The 16,421-nt window shown below is 48.3% G+C and overlaps 2 pseudogenes; one reads left to right on the top strand and one right to left on the bottom strand.

The window, feature by feature from the left end:
- Nucleotides 1-12,230, bottom strand: part of LOC112622726 — a 41,297-nt pseudogene extending 29,067 nt beyond the window's left edge.
- A 135-nt stretch (nucleotides 12,231-12,365) lies between these two features.
- Nucleotides 12,366-12,479, top strand: LOC112615400 (annotated as a pseudogene).
- Nucleotides 12,480-16,421: the final 3,942 nt, after the last annotated feature.

Genomic DNA, 16,421 nt, shown 5'->3' with positions numbered 1-16,421 from the left:
TCACTGCAAGCTCCGCCTCCCGGGTTTACACCATTCTCCTGCCTCAGCCTCCCGAGTAGCTGGGACTACAGGCGCCCGCCACCTCGCCTGGCTAGTTTTTTGTATTTTTTAGTAGAGACGGGGTTTCACCATGTTAGCCAGGATGGTCTCGATCTCCTGACCTCGTGATGCGCCCGTCTCGGCCTCCCAAAGTGCTGGGATTACAGGCTTGAGCCACCGCGCCCGGCCGGGATCAGACTTTTTGTTGTTGTTGTTGTTGTTTTGATATGGAGTCTCTTTTTGTCGCCCAGGCTGGAGTGCAGTGGCGTGATCTTGACTCACTGCAACCTCGGCCTCCTGGGTCCAAGCGATTCTCCTGCCTCAGCCTCCCAAGTAGCTGGGACTACAGGCAGGCACCATCACGCCCAGCTAATTTTTGTACTTTTAGTAGAGACAGGGTTTCACCATATTGGCCAGGCTAGTCTCAGACTCCCGACCTTGTGATATGCCTGCCTCGGCCTCCCAAAGTGCTGAGATTACAGGCGTGAGCCACTGTGCCCGGCCCTTTGTTTTAAACTATAAACTAAGTTCCCTCCAAAGTCGGTTCAGCCAACACCCAGGAATGAACAAGAACAGCTTGGAGGTTACAAGCAAGATGGAATTGGTTAGGTCAGATCTCTTTCATTGTCTCAGCTATGATTTTGCAATGGCAGTTTCAATATTCTCCACAGCATCAGCACCAGCGTCCACTCTAGGCATTTACTGGCTTGTCATCTGCCTCCTGCACCAGAGAGTAACACCATGAAAGCAAGAACTTTGCCTTATTCTCTGTTCTATTCTCCATTCCTAAAACAGTGCCTGGCCTGGCATTTAATAGGCCCTCAGTGATGTTTGTTGAAGAATAAATAAATGAACCTTGATCTTCAGAGGAATGACAAGATAAATTTAGAGTGTGTAGCTTGAATCATATTTCAACACAAATCAGAAACCAGTATTGCCACCCCAGTTGACACTGTCGAGGAAAAACTTTTCCTTTATTAGGTTCAGCGCTTGGAGTATGCAAATTAAATTGACAAAGGACAGGTTAGCAAGAGAAAAGATCTTTATTCATGTAGGTATAGAAGTTCATAGAAAAATATGGCCCAACGAGGCAGTTTGAAATCGGGGCTTAATAAGGGAAGGACCCCTAAGGAAAAACAAATGACTTTTAGTAAAACTAAATGGGTCCCAAGGAGAACAGATGGAAGATATGATGGTTTTGAAACTGCCTTTGCCCAGATTGTGACAGAGTGAGAAGTCTAGCCTGGCTGACTCCATCTTGCTTCTAGCCTCACAAGCTGGCTGTCTTTACTCATCCCTGGGCATAGGCCAAGCTAACCGTGGGAGTAATTCAGTCTACAGTTTAACTTTGAAGCAAGGATGATAATAGTCTTGCCTTAAAACTAACCCCCTCCTTGCTCAGGGACAGAAAACCACCTTTGACCACCTTTGTAAAACGAACGAAAGGCCACAAGATTAGGATTATGGGAGAGGCCTGAATTACGTTAAGATGTTGGTGCAGGGCCAGGCACAGTGGTTCACGCCTGCAATCCCAGCACTTTGGGAGGCCGAGATGGGTAGATCACCTGAGGTTGGGAGTTCCAGACCAGCCTGACCACCATGAAGAAACCCCGTCTCTACTAAAAATACAAAATTAGACGGGCGAGGTGGCACATGCCTGTAATCCCAGCTACTCGGGAGGCTGAGGCAGGAGAATTGCTTGAACCAGGGAGGTGGAGGTTTCGGTGAGCTAAGATGGCACCATTGCACTACAGCCTAGGCAACAAGAGTGAAACTCCGTCTCAAAAAAAAAACAAAAAAAGTTGGTGCAGTTTGTTTGTTTGTTTAAGGCAGGATCTCACTCTGTCACCCAGGCTGGAGTGCAGTGGCACCATTATAGCTTATTGTTGCAGCCTTGGCCTCTCCAGCTCAAGAGATCCTCCTTTCTCAGCCTCCAGAGTAGCTGGGACTACAGGTGCATGCCATCATACCCCACTAATTTTTTAAAATTTTTGTAGAAGGCAGGGCATGGTGGCTCACGCCTGTAATCCCAGCACTTTGGGAGGCCAAGGCGGGCACATCAGGAGTTCAAGGCCAGCCTGACCAACATGGTGAAACCCCATCTCTACTAAGAATACAAAATTAGCTGAGTGTGGTGGCACATGCCTGTAATCCCAGCTACTTGGGAGGCTGAAGTAGGAGAAGTGCTTGAACCCAGGAGGCAGAGGTTTCAGTGAGCTGAGATCACACCACTGTACTCCAGCCTGGGCAACAAGAGCGAAACTCCGTCTCAAAAAAAAAATTGTAGAAACAAGATCTCCCTGTGTTGCTCAGGCTGGTCCCAGACTCCCAGGCTCAAATGATCCTCTCGCCTCAGCCTCCCAAAGTGCTGGGATTGCAGGTGTGAGCCACTGCACCTGGTCTTGCTTCTTTTTTTGTTTTTTTTTTTTTTAATTTAAAAGAAAACACTTTATTGTTCAGCAATTAAAACAGCCAAATATGTATTTTTCTCCATAATTTATTGTGATGTTATCAACATCAAGTAAAATGCTCATTTTCATCATTTGCTTCTGTTCATGTTTTCTTGAACAAGTCTTCAATTTTCCTTCCAAAATGTTGCATGCCACACTTGAGGCAATGAAGCAGAAGTATTTTTAAACATGACAGCTAAGAACATTCATCTACGGCAACCTATATGCTCAATACATGACGTGCGATCCTAGTAGTTTTTTCACAGCCTTCTACAAGTTTTTGGAAAACATTTGTCATGGTGACTTTCACATACCTTCACCTCAAAGGCTTTCTTGCACCTCGCAGAGCCCAGCTATGGGCACAGGCTCCGCCGCCGCCACCACACCGGCATGACTGACCGTTCTTCGCGCTTCTTCCTCACCGGCCGCGTGAGAAAGCTGGCCTTGCTTCTATAATCCTTTACTGCTCACAGGTCATGTGGCCAGAGGTCACAAGACTTGTGACTTCCCCAGGTGCTCCTATAGGTAACATCATTATTGTAGAACCTAAGATTGCTTTTTTGAAATGTTTTTCAGATTTTTGCATTCTGGCAACCAACTGACCCCACCTGAACCCATGAGTCATGATTCAACTTGTCCTGTGTCCCCACCCAAAGGTGGGCTCGGCACACTAGGACCATTTCCCACACCCCTGTGATTTCATCCCCAACCGATGAGCAGCACGCTGTCAGCAGCTCCCTGCCCACCACACTATCCATACAAACTCCAGCCTCTGAGTTTTCAGAGAGGTTGATTTGAGCAATACCTCAGGTCCTTCTGCTTGGCTAGCTCTGTGTTAATAAAACTTCTTCTCTACTGCAATATCATGGTCTCAGGGAATTGGTGCTGTCTGTGCAGTGGGCAGAAAGAACCTGTAGGGCGATTACAGTTTTGTGACAATGTCTGTTTGGGTGTGATGACTTTAAGAGTCAATCACTCTTGGTCCGGGTGTGGTGGCTCATACCTGTAATCCCAACACTTTGGGAGGCCAAAGCAGGAGGACCACATGAGTCCAGGAGCGTGAGATGAGCCTGAGCATCATAGCAAGACCTCATCTTTAGAAAAAATACAAAAATTAGCCAGACTCAGTAGCGTATGCCTATAGTCCCCGATTACTTGGGAGGCTGAAGCAGGAGGATCTCTTGAGCCAAGGAGGTTGAGGCTGCAGTGAGCTACGATTGCACCACTGCTCTCCAACCTGGGTGATAGAGTGATAGAATAAGACCCTGTTTCTTTTTTGTTTTTTTTTTTTTTAAGTAAAAATAAAAATAAAAGAATCAGTCAATCTTTCTTGGTTGCTCCCAGGAGGGGATTTTGAGTTCTTTTGGAAGCCTTTGCTTTTGGCCAGATAAGGGAGCTCAGGAAAAGCATCTATTCTCAAATACCTTCAGCTCAAAATAATTCTTATGCCACAGTAGCATATTCTGGACCCCTTCAACACTCCATTTTGTGTCCTCTTTGTGTGTGATTCTGTCTGCTCAGCTTGCCTGAGTGTCTTAAAGCAGGGACTACATCTAACTTGCCTTCAAATCTGCAGCACTGAGCTGGTGGGTAGAAGATATTTAATAAATGTTGCTGCGTGAGGGGCCTTTCTGAGTAGATCATATATAAAGCAAAGGAGAAGGGGGGACACTCTCCCGTAACCCTACGTCTAAAAACACTCCCAGGCTGGGCGCGGTGGCTCTCGCCTGTAATCCCAAGCAAGACTCTGGGAGGCTGAGGCGGGCAGATCACAAGGGCAGGAGATCGAGACCATCCTGGCTAACACGGTGAAACCCCATCTCTACTAAAAATACAAAAAATTAGCTGGGCGTGGTGGCGGGCGCCTGTAGTCCCAGCTGCTCGGGAGGCTGAGGCAGGAGAATGGTGTGAACCCGGGAGGTGGAGCTTGCAGTGAGCCGACAGCGTGCCACTGTACTCCAGCCTGGGCGACAGAGCAAGATGCCATCTCAAAACTAATTAACTATCTAAATAAATAAATAAAATTTTAAAAATAAAAAATAAATAGATAGATAATAAATAAAAACACTCCCAAACTGGGAGCGACTCTCTAACTCAAACAAGGTGTGTATCTCTTGACCAAAGACTCTCTCCTTAGGCCAGGTAAGGTGGTTCACGCCTGTAATCCCAGCAATTTAGGAGGCCGAGGTGGACAGATCACTTGGGGTCAGGAGTTTGAGACCACCCTGGCCAACGTGGTGAAACCCCATCTCTACTAAAAATACAAAAATTAGCCGGGTGTAGTGGCGGGCGCCTATAATCCCAGCTACTCAGGAGGCTGAGGCAGGAGAATCACTTGAACCTAGGAGCCAGAGGCTGCAGTGAGCCGACATCGTACCACTGCATTCCAGCCTGGGCGATAGAGCGAGACTCAGTTTCAAAAAAAAAAAAAAGAATAAGGAAAGAAAGTACTCACAGGGTGGGAGCAGGCTGAGCATAATGGCTCAAGAGCCCTGTTACAGAATTTTCTGGGGTTTAAATACCCTCTAGAGGTTTCCATTGGTTACTTGGTATACACCCTAGGTAAATGAAGAGGATGAAATAAAGTTACAAATCCATGTACTCGGCATACACCCTATGTAAATGGAGATGATATTTCCTGTCATAGCTGAAGTCTTCCCATTTAATTTTTTTCTTTTTCTTTTTTTTTTTTTGAGAGCGCAAGACTCTGTCTCAAAAAAAAATAAAAAATAAAAAATAAAGAAAAACAAGAAGCACTGGCAAGACACAAGCCCCTGCTTCGGGAGCTGGGATCTGAGGAGCTGGCAGGAGGAGGAAGAGCCTCTGTCCTGAGGGAGCCCAAGGACATCCTGAGGACAGGACCGAAAGAGGAACCTTGGCACTGGGCCCGGGATGGCGCCTCTCTTGCCAGGAGTCCATGCACAGGCTCCCGGGTATGAGGTCTGGGACTGTGTCCAAACAGGGCAGACTAATTGGGAGGTAACAGAAGCGTCTTTGTCTTTGCTGAACTTAATTTCTGTGGTTAATGGAAAAGAGGCAGGAGCCTCGGATGTTGATTCTTAGCCTTGTTTCTTGTCGTTATCTTTTTAACCTTGAGGTTTCACAAATAATCTCAGAGATATTCTAAAGATCTCAAAAGAATGGAAAGGAAGTTAATTTTAGTTTGCCTTATATATTATACACATATGCATATCTCTAGTGTGTGTGTGTGTTTATGGTAAAACCCCAAACTGCAGCCTTCAGATGCTGGAATTCTCCAGACCCTCCTACAGAGGGCCCCCAGCCTCTCCTGAACAGCCTCTCCTGAACCAAGATGACATGAGAACACCATGTCATCTTGGAAATGGTTTCTTCTCTGAAACTGAGATGCCCTCAGTCTCCCTGGGAATGCTCTCTGTAGTCGTCCTCATCTCTGGAGCCACAGAGACTAGGTCTATTCCCTTTATTGCATAATAGTCCTTCAGTAAGTGCAGTTCAGATCTCAAGTCTGCTGTCTTCCTAGGGGGACTTGGAGAGGTGTGTTCCTGTGTCCCTCACATCCTGCCTCCCTAAGAGGGGCCCTATGTGTGCTTATTACTCAGAACCAAGGACCCTTCCCCAGAGGACGAACTTCACACTGGACAGGATTCTCTTTCTTATTTTTTTGAGGCAGCATCTCGTTCTGTTGCCCTGACTAGAATGCAATGGCGCAGTCACCGCTCACTGCAGCCTCAACCTCCTGGGCTCAAACATTTGTCCTGCCTCAGGCTCCTGAGTAGCTAGGACTATAGGTGCATGCCACCACACCCGGCTAACAGTTTAAACTTTTGTAGACACAAGATGGGGTCTCACAATTTGCCTAGGCTGGTCTCAAACTCTTGGACTCAAAGGATCCTCCCTCAGCTTCCCAAAGTGCTGGGATTACATGTGTGAGCAACCACACCTTGAGTGATGCTTTTATTTATTTGTTTTTCTGTTTTGTTTTACTTTATTTATTTATTTATTTTTGAGACGGCATCTCACTGTGTCGCCCAGGCTGGAGTGCAGTGGCGCTATCTCGGCTCTCTGCAAGCTCCACCTCCCGGGTTCACGCCATTCTCCTGCCTCAGCCTCCCAAGTAGCTGGGACTGCAGGCACCCACCACCACGCCTGGCTAATTTTTTGTGTTTTTAGTAGACAGGGTTTCACCGTGTTAGCCAGGATGGTCTCGATCTCCTGACCTCGTGATCCGCCCACCTCAACCTCCCAAAGTGCTGGGATTACAGGCGTGAGCCACCATGCCCAGCTTATTTTTTATTTTATGAGATGGAGTTTCATTCTTGTTGCCCAGGCTGGAGTGCAATGGCGTGATCTCGGCTCACTGCAACCTCTGCCTCCCAAGTTCAAGCGATTCTTCTGCCTTAGCCTCCCGAGTAGCTGGGATTACAGGTGCCCGCCACCACGCCTGGCTAATTTTTATTTTTAGTAGAGACGGAGTTTCACCATATTGGTCAGGCTGGTCTTGAACTGTTGACCTCGTGATCCACCCGCCTTGGCCTCCCAAAGTGCTGGGATTACAGGTATGAGCCATCGTGCCCAGCGTCGTTTTGTCTTTTAAGAGACAGGGTCTCACTCTGTCACCCAGGCTGTAGTGAAATGGCATGATCATAACTCATTTCAGCCTCTAACTCCTGGGCTCAAGGGATACTCGCCCTCAGCTGTTTGAATAGCTGGGACCACAGGCACATGCTACCACTCCAAGCTAATTTTCATTGCTGTTGTTGAGACGAGGTCTTGCTGTGTTGCCCAGGCTGGTCTCAAATGCCTGGGCTCAAGCAATCCTCACAACTTGCCTTCCCAAAGTGCTGGGATTTACAGGCATGAGCCACTGTGCCCAGCCAAAACTATCAGCTTTGCTTGCAAATTTATCTGGAATCCAATCACTTCTCACACATCCACTGCCACAACCTACAAGATCTACGGGGCCACCATGGTCTCTCCCTGGCACAAGGCAAGAGTCTCCTCATCGGCTGGGCACAGTGGCTCACGCCCATAATCCCAGCACTTTGGGAGGCCAAGATGGTGAATCGCTTGAACCCAAGAGTTCTAGATCAGCTTGGCCAACAAAGTGAGACTCTCTCTACCAACAAATAAAAATTAAAAATTAGCCAGGCATGGTGGTACGTGCCTGTGGTCCCAGCTACTCAGGAGGCTAAGATGGGAGGATCACTTGAACCCTGGAGGCTGAAGCTGCAATGAACTCTGATCATACCACTGCACTCCAGCCTCAGTGACAGAGCAAGAACCTGTCTTAAAGAAAGAAAGAGCCGGGCGCGGTGGCTCAAGCCTGTAATCCCAGCACTTTGGGAGGCCGAGACGGGCGGATCACAAGGTCAGGAGATCGAGACCATCCTGGCTAACATGGTGAAACCCCGTCTCTACTAAAAATACAAAAAAAATTAGCCGGGCGTGGTGGCGGGCGCCTGTAGTCCCAGCTACTCGGGAGGCTGAGGCAGGAGAATGGTGGGAACCCGGGAGGCGGAGCTTGCAGTGAGCTGAGATCTGGCCACTGCACTCCAGCCTGGGTGACAGAGCAAGACCCCGTCTCAAAAAAAAAGAAAGAAAGGAAGGAAGGAAGAAGGAAGGAAGGAAGGAAGGAAGGAAGGAAGGAAGGAAGGAAGGAAGGAAGGAAGGAAGGAAGGAAGGAAGGAAGGAAAAAGTCTCCTTGTTAAGCCTACCTGTTTCAGCACCTGCCACACCCCCGTGGTAGGCTCTCTTGGGTTGTGGGGGGTCCTAGTATCCAGGCCCGTGGGTAGCCCCTACCACCCTGACTCTGGGCTTCACCGTGGGACCCGTTTTGGCCAATGAGACATGAGCAAGCAGAGGCCATCAGCACTTGCATGCTGGGACTGGCCCTCTTGGATCATTTGTTTTTTGGCTATAGCTTCCATGTGAGAAGCTGGGCTGGACCACAGGTGAGGACACTTTCTCTATAAAGGGCTGAATAGTAAATATTTTCAGCCTTGTGGGCCTTGCAGTCTCTGTTGAAGCTACTGGACTTTGCCATTGCAGCTTGAGAGCTGCCATGTACAATATGTAAAGAAATGGAGCGTGGGCAACATAGGAGACTCCGTGTCTACCAAAAAGTTAAAAAAAAAAATTTAGCTGGCCATGGTGGTACACACCTGTGGTCCCAGTCACTTGGGAGGCTGAGATGGGAGGATCACTTGAGCCTGGGAGGCTGAGGCTGCAGTGAGCCATGACTGGCAGCACTGCACTCCAGCCTGGCCAACAGAGTGAGACCTGTCTCAAAAAAGAAAGGAAATGAGTGTGTCGGTGTTCCAACAAAACTTCATTTATAAAAACAGAATTTGGACCTTAGGCCATAGCTTGTCAAGCCCTGGGCTAGATAGACTACTGAATGATGAGAAGCCGTGTGGGGAGACCCTGCAGAGTGAGAGGCTCTAGTAGGTGGAATAACGTCCTCTCCCAAAACTTCAAGTTTATCCACAGCCTGTGACTATGATTTAGGCTGCCAAAACACAGTTCCTTAGACTGGGCATTTACAAATAGTAGACATTTATTTCTCACAGGTCTGGAGGCTGGGAAACACAAGATCAAGGCGCCCACAGATTTGGTATCAAGCAAGGGCCTGCTTTCTGTTCTTGCTCCATAGACGCTGTGCCCTCACATGGCGGAAGAGAAAGGCAGCTCCCTCCAACCTCTTTTATGAGGACCTTAATCCCATTCATGAAGGCAGGACTCAATCACCTGCCAAAGGCCCCACCTTTTTTTGGGTGGGAGTGTTGGGGTGACAGAGTCTCACTCTGTCACCCAGGCTGGAGTACACTGGCATGATCTCAGCTCACTGCAAACTCCACCACCTGGGTTCAAGCAATTCTCCTGCCTCAGCCTCCTGAGTAGCTGGAATTACAGGCGCCTGCCACCACGCCCGGCTAATTTTTATATTTTTAGTAGAGATGGGGTTTCACCATGTTGGTCAGGCTGGTCTCCAACTCCCGATCTCAGGTGATCTGCCCGCCTCAGCCTCCCAAAGTGCTGGAATTATAGGTGTGAGCCACCATGGTCAGCCTATCAGTTTCATCCAGTCTCCTACCTTTGCTTTTGAGATCAGTACCTTAAGGAGACTCATTCAGCCAGTTAGAAATCTACCCACTTGCTTTTCCATTCAAAGTGCGGAAGAGAAATCTCCATTTCTCTCCTAGCCCCAAGAACTACCTAAGAGGCTCTGACAAATGCTGTGCTGAAATCCATTCTCTCCTCAGCATTTCCCTGACCACCAGGTAACAAGACAAGCAAACAACAAAAACCCCAGTTAGCCAGAGAATTCCAGTGTAGGAGGTGTGGGGACTTTACTTCCAAGGACTTCACTTCAAGGGAACTGTAACGTGTTTGTGCGAAATCAGAAAGTCTCTTTTGTTTTTGAAACAGAGTTTCTCTCTTGTTGCCCAGGCTGGAATGCAGTGGTGCTATCTCTGCTCACTGCACCCTCCACCTCCTGGGTTCAAGCGATTCTCCTGCCTCAGCCTACTGAGTAGCTGGGATTACAGGCACCCGCCACCACACCCAGCTAATTTTTATATTTTTAGTAGAGACAGGATTTCACCATGTTGGTTAGGGTGGTCTCAAACTCCCAACCTCAGGTGATCTGCCCTCCTTGGCCCCCCAAAGTGTGGGATTACAGGTGTGAGCCACCGGGTCCAGTCAAAAATCAGAAAATTTCTACCCCTTTGCTTAGGAAATGCCAGAAACATCAACCTGAGTATGGGGTTGGGGACATTTTATCATTGGAACTCCAATGCTGACACAGTGTAACTGGCATCTCTGACTGCAAGCTGCCTCTCCTTCGGACTGCAAACTTGTTCTAGAGAGAATACAGAATCCGGCAGGCCCGAAAGCTTCCTAAGTCATGTTTCTCAAATCCTGAAGCTGCTACAGCTAAATTCTAGGTAGTTGTGGTACACACATGCAAATCAAGACAAGGCTCCTTGGACTCAGGGTGGTGGTGTAGCATTTTACTGGAATCCGAGGACTAGGGGGGACGAACAATTTTCATCTTGGAGGAACACAATGCTGAGGCTGGGGGCGAGGACTGGGGGCCAGGCTGCCTGGGTTGGTCCTCTGGCACCTCAGCCACCAGCTGCTGCCTCTCTGCCCCTCGCAAAGTGGAGACCATCAGATGGAGTGTGCTCGTGGATTTGCTTACAAGATTAAATGGGTTATACGTACAAGCATCCTGATGTCTGGCAGGTAACAGGGCCTCAGCAACATTATTTTATTTATTTATTTATTTAGACACAGAGTCTCACTGCGTTGCCCAGGCTGGAGTGCAGTGTGGCACGATCTCGGCTCACTGCAACCTCTGCCTCCTGGACTCAAGCAATTTTCCTGCCTCAGCCTCCTATGTAGCGGAGATTACAGGCATGTGCCACCACACCCATCTAATTTTTGTTTTTTTGTAGAGATGGGGTTTTGCCATGTTGGCCAGGCTGGTCTCAAACTCCTGACCTCAGGTGATCTGCCCACCTCGCCCTCCCATAGCGTTGGGATTACAGGCATAAGCCACTGTGCCTGGCCCAGCAACTTTATTGGTCTGTGATATATGCAGGGAGAATTTTCTCATTATCTTGTGGTGTGCCTGAAAGTGTGGCGAAACCCTGCTCCCCACGCCTAAATCACTCGGGACTACTACCTTCTGAAGAACCTGGCTCCTGATTTTCTTTCTGGAACTCAGCATCGTCATCTGACCTCTCCTCCTCTCAAGACAAGGGCCATCCCAGGGGCACAGGGGCCAGCACTCCTGCCTCTAAGTGACGCTGTGACAACCTTAAGAAACCTCAGTGGCCAGACACGATGGCTCATGCCTATAATCCCAGCACTTTGGGAGGCCGAGGAGGGCAGATCACCTGACGTCAGGAGTTCAAGACCAGCCTGACCAACATGGAGAAACCCTGTCTCTACTAAAAATACAAAATTAGCTGGGCGTGGTGGCACATGCCTGTAATCCCAGCTACCAGGGAGGGTGAGGCAGGAGAATCGCTTGAACCTGGGAGGCAGAGGTTGTGGTGAGCCATTGTACTCCAGCCTCGGCAACAAGAGCAAAACTCCATCTCAAAAAAAAAAAAAGAACCTCGGTAACAACCTTAAGAATTCTGTGGGCCGGGCGCGGTGGCTCAAGCCTGTAATTCCAGCACTTTGGGAGGCCGAGACGGGTGGATCACGACGTCAGGAAATCGAGATCATCCTGGCTAACACGGTGAAACCCCGTCTCTACTAAAAAATACAAAAAACTAGCCGGGGGAGGTGGCGCACGCCTGTAATCCCCGCTACTCGGGAGGCTGAGGCAGGAGAATGGCGTAAACCCGGGAGGCGGAGCTTGCAGTGAGCTGAGATCCGGCCACTGCACTCCAGCCCGGGCAACAGAGCGAGACTCCGTCTCAAAAAAAAAAAAAAAAATTCTGTGAAAAAGAGGGAGGGAACAGAGACACATGAAAAGAAAACTGGTTGGATAATTTCCTGCAGATACTATTTAGGGATATTAGTGCCTTCTAGGCGTCCATTGTAGCTTGAAGCAGTAATTCCCAGACTGGCAACCTCCCCGAGGCTATTATCACACCCATGCCAAAGATAAAGGCGCTGGGGCCCTGAGGGAGGCCATGCTGAGCTCTTTGATGCCAAATAGAGATGCTTTCCTCTGATGCCTGCTGAGACAGACTTTCCAGAAGTTGTTCTCCCTCACCTCTCACTTGGGTGCCCCTTCATGACCTCTGCTCAGGGGAACTCTGCTCCCAGGGTGCCTGCTCCTGGCTTCCCCAGCTCCCCTGGGCCTTCTTACTTAATCACCTCCCCTTTACTTCTCTCTTTTGGGCCCTCTGAGGAGTGCCAACCTAGCATGACTGTTTGAAAACTCAGCAGCACATATACTAAAAAAAAATTGGAATGATACAGAGAAGATCAGCATGGGCCCTGCACAAGGATGACATGCAAATTCGTGAAGTGTTCTGTATTTCTAATTTTTTTTTACATATATTTAAAAATAAAATATGGCCGGGTGCGGTGGCTCACGCCTGTAATCTCAGCACTTTGGGAGGTCGAGGCGGGAGGATCACGAGGTCAGGAGATCAAGACCATCCTGGATAACACGGTGAGATTCCACCTATATTAAAAATCAAAACATTAGCCGGGAGTGGTGGCACGAGCCTGTAATCCCAGCTAATCGGAAGGCTGAGCCAGGAGAATTGCTTGAACCCAGGAAGTAAAGGTTGCAGTGAGCCAAGATCGTGCCACTATACTCCAGCCTGGGTGACACAGCGAGACTCCATCTCAAAAATAAAACAAAATAAAATAAAATAATATAAAATAGGCCGGGCGCGGTGACTCATGCCTGTAATCCCATCACTTTGGGAGGCCGAGGCAGGTGGATCACCTGATGTCAGGAGTTCGAGACCAGCCTGGCCAACATGGTAAAACCCTGCCTCTACTAAACATACAAAAAAAATGAGCCGGGTGTGGTAGTGGGCGCCAGTAATCCCGGCTACTCGGGAGGCTGAGGCAGGAGGATCACGTGAATCCAGGAGGCAGAGGTTGCAGTGAGCCGAGATTGTGCCAGTGCACTCCAGCCTGGGCAAAAAAAGTGAGACTCCTTCTAAAAAAAATTTTTTAAATCATTTTTAAAAAGCAAGGGAATAACAAGACACAAAATTTAGAATAGTGGCTATCTCTGGGGTCAAAGAACATACAGGGGACCTAAATGACATTACTAATGTTCCATTTCTTTTTTTTATTATTTATTTATCTATTTATTTATTTTGAGAAGGAGTCTTGCTCTAGCGCCTGGCTGGAGTGCAGTGGCACACTCTTGGCTCATTACAACCTCTGCCTCCTGGGTTCAAATGATTCTCCTGCCTCAGCCTCTGGAGTAGCTGGGAGTACAGGCATGCACCACCACACCCAGCTAATTTTTGTATTTTTGGTAGAGACAGGGTTTCACCATGTTGGCCAGGCTGGTCTTGAACTCCTGGCCTCAGGTGATCCACCTGCCTCAACCTCCCAAAGTGCTGGGATTACAGGCATGAACCACCACACCCGGCCTCCATTTCTTTTTCTTTCTTTCTTTTTTTAAAACTTCCCATTTCTTTTTTTTTTTTTTTTACTCTTGTTGCCCAAGCTGGAGAGAAATGGCACGATCTTGGCTCACTGCAACCTCTGGCTCCTGGGTTCAAGCAATTCTCCTGCATTAGTCTCCTGAGTAGCTGGGATTACAAGTACGTGCCACCACACCTGGCTAATTTTTTGTATTTTTAGTAGAGATCGGGTTTCACCATGTTGGTCAGGCTGGTCTCAAGCTCCTAACCTAATGTGATCCACCCACCTCTGCCTCTCAAAGTGATGGGATTACAGGCATGAGCCACAATGCCCGGCCCCATTTCTTCTTTTGAGACAGGTCTTTACTCCCAGGCTGGAGGGCACTGGTACAATCATAGCTCATTGTAGCCTTAACCTCCTGGGCTCAAGTGACCCTCCCACCTGAGTTTCCCAAGTAGCTGGGATGGGACTACAGGCATGTGCCATCACATCTGGCTAATTTTTTATTTATTACAGAGAATGGGGTCTCCCCCACGTTGCCCAAGCTGTTCTGGAACTCCTGGGCTCAAGCAATCCTCCTGCCTCAGCCTCCCAAAGTGCTGGGATTACTGATGTGAGTCACTGAGCCTGGACTCTAGGGTTCCATTTCTTTTTTTTGGAGACGGTGTCTCGCTCTGTCGTCCAGGCTGGAGTGCAGTGGCGCGATCTCGGCTCACTGCAAGCTCCACCTCCCGGGTTCAAGTGATTCTCCTGCCTCAGCCTCCTGAGTAGCTGGGACTACAGGCGCCTGCCACCACGCCCAGCTAATTTTTATATTTTTAGTAGAGACGGGGTTTCACCATGTTGGTCAGTCTGGTCTTGAACTCCTGACCTCATGATCCGCCCGCCTCAGCCTCCCAAAGTGCTGGGATTACAGACGTGAGCCACCGCGCCCAGCCTAGTGTTCCATTTCTTAAGCGAAATGTGGGTACACAGACATTTATATACACTTCATGTGGTCTCTGGTGTACGTGAAATATTAAGTGATACACAAACACCAAAACCTTATGATCTGTTATGAGGAGGGACCATCCACCTAGATCCGCTTCTGCACTCATCTGGTATCTTACTTTCCCAGAGTTCCTTCTCCAACCCAGAAGTTCCCTATCTGGCTGGAGACTTTCTTTCATAAAGCTCACTTTCTCAAGCTGACCAGTGGTTTTTACATACGTGTCACAAAGAGAATCAGTAATTCAAGCGAGTTACAGGTCATAGTAGATTCACTTTCCCTTGATGCTGGCCACCTGCAGACACCGTGCATGTGCTACCTACAGTGCTTCTAGGTGTGGTATTCCGATAGCTTTGGACAGTTATTCCCCACCTGCCCACCACCAATAAACCTGCTCAACAAGCTTACAGCAAGTGAGAAATAATAACTAAATGCAATGCCCTTGTGCTGACTACAAGCAAATGTGAACCCCACAGCCTGCTAACAAAGCCTAAGGAGCTATGGAAACAGGGAGGGCATTTCGCAGCCTGTGAATTTTGAAAAAGATTTCAGGCCATCTCTAGTAATCATTAACATTTTAGCTACAATGTGAGGTAGAAGTGCCGGCTCAGAATGTGGTGCTGCAGCCTCCAAGAATCTTGCAACAGCAGCAGTCTGGGATCATGTTCTGCCTCTCATTTCCTGCTAGATTTACTGGTTCTGGCCACAGCAGAGTATCTTTCTCTCTCTAACCATTTTAATGTAAAATAAGATTGTTTGGAGCCCTTTCAGGGCCACGCCTTAGAATTGCTCTGAAAGTAAGAGTACCAAGTGCCTGATTTCTTAGAGTCCCTAACAGCAGGAGATGTTGGCTGATTTAGCTGCTGAGTCATGGGGCTGGAGATAGTGGTTTTCAGTAGCCAAAAACGTTAGTGTATTGCTGGTGAAATCACAAACTCTGCTTGCAAAATTTTATTATTATTATTCTTATCATTTTGCTGAATTTAATCCTAAAGTTCTTGCTTCTTACCCACTGGAAAGCAAATACTATGGACTTAATAGGCCTTCACTTTTAACCAACGCCATGGAAACCTGCCAGTAGCTAAGAGGACAAAAATGCTAGGGGTTAAGAAAGTAAAGTAGTTTTTGCAGCAGACCAGAAGATATAATTAAATTCAAGTACATATTTGAACATCTCTTTGCAAGGAAATGAGGAAAATCAGGAGATGTTTAGTTCTCTTAGAGACCAGCAATAATGTTGAAAAATATAAAAGTCACCGTAACAGAAAACGAAGTGATCATTTCAGCCCTCCCTTGGAGTGGGGGGGGATATATTGCGGAGCTGAGTTTTAATGGCTATCAGTTCTCGATCAAAAAGGTGAAAACACTCCACCAACTCCTTCCATATTCCATGGAATATGACCCGTCTTGAACTTTGAGAAATTCCCCGGGTCTATGTGAAATTCCAGTTCCAAATAATTTACATGAATGGTTCACAAGAATCCAGGTAGGTTTGATCTAGTTCCCTAGATGGGAATGAGGGGGATGTGAAATTTCAGATGCAACATTAACATGGGCTAGAGAATGAATTAACACTGGGGAAGCATGTGGTGGCGCGCCAGACACCTAGGAGGCACTCAAGAAATATGAGGTAGAATTAAAGGAAAGTGAACCTTCCTTCGGCTATCTCGGCCTGATTCTAACCGAAGCAAGGAGAAAGGGACAGGGTCACCTTGGCGGGTGCCAGGCGGAGCCCGGGCGGACGGGCGCGGCTGGGGGACAGCGCGCAGGCGCAGGCGGCGCACGTGGCCCCGGAGGAGCACCGCTGCGGCGGGGCCGGCGACCCAACGCCGGAGTGGGGCCGAGGCGCGTAGCCTCTTAACGACTCGACGCCAACGGGG

This window comes from Theropithecus gelada, chromosome 1, assembly GCF_003255815.1.
Source record: "Theropithecus gelada isolate Dixy chromosome 1, Tgel_1.0, whole genome shotgun sequence".
Classification (NCBI taxonomy): Eukaryota; Metazoa; Chordata; class Mammalia; order Primates; family Cercopithecidae; genus Theropithecus; species Theropithecus gelada.
The sequence above is the reverse complement of the archived record's forward strand: the minus strand, read 5'-3'. Positions and strand labels throughout refer to the sequence as shown.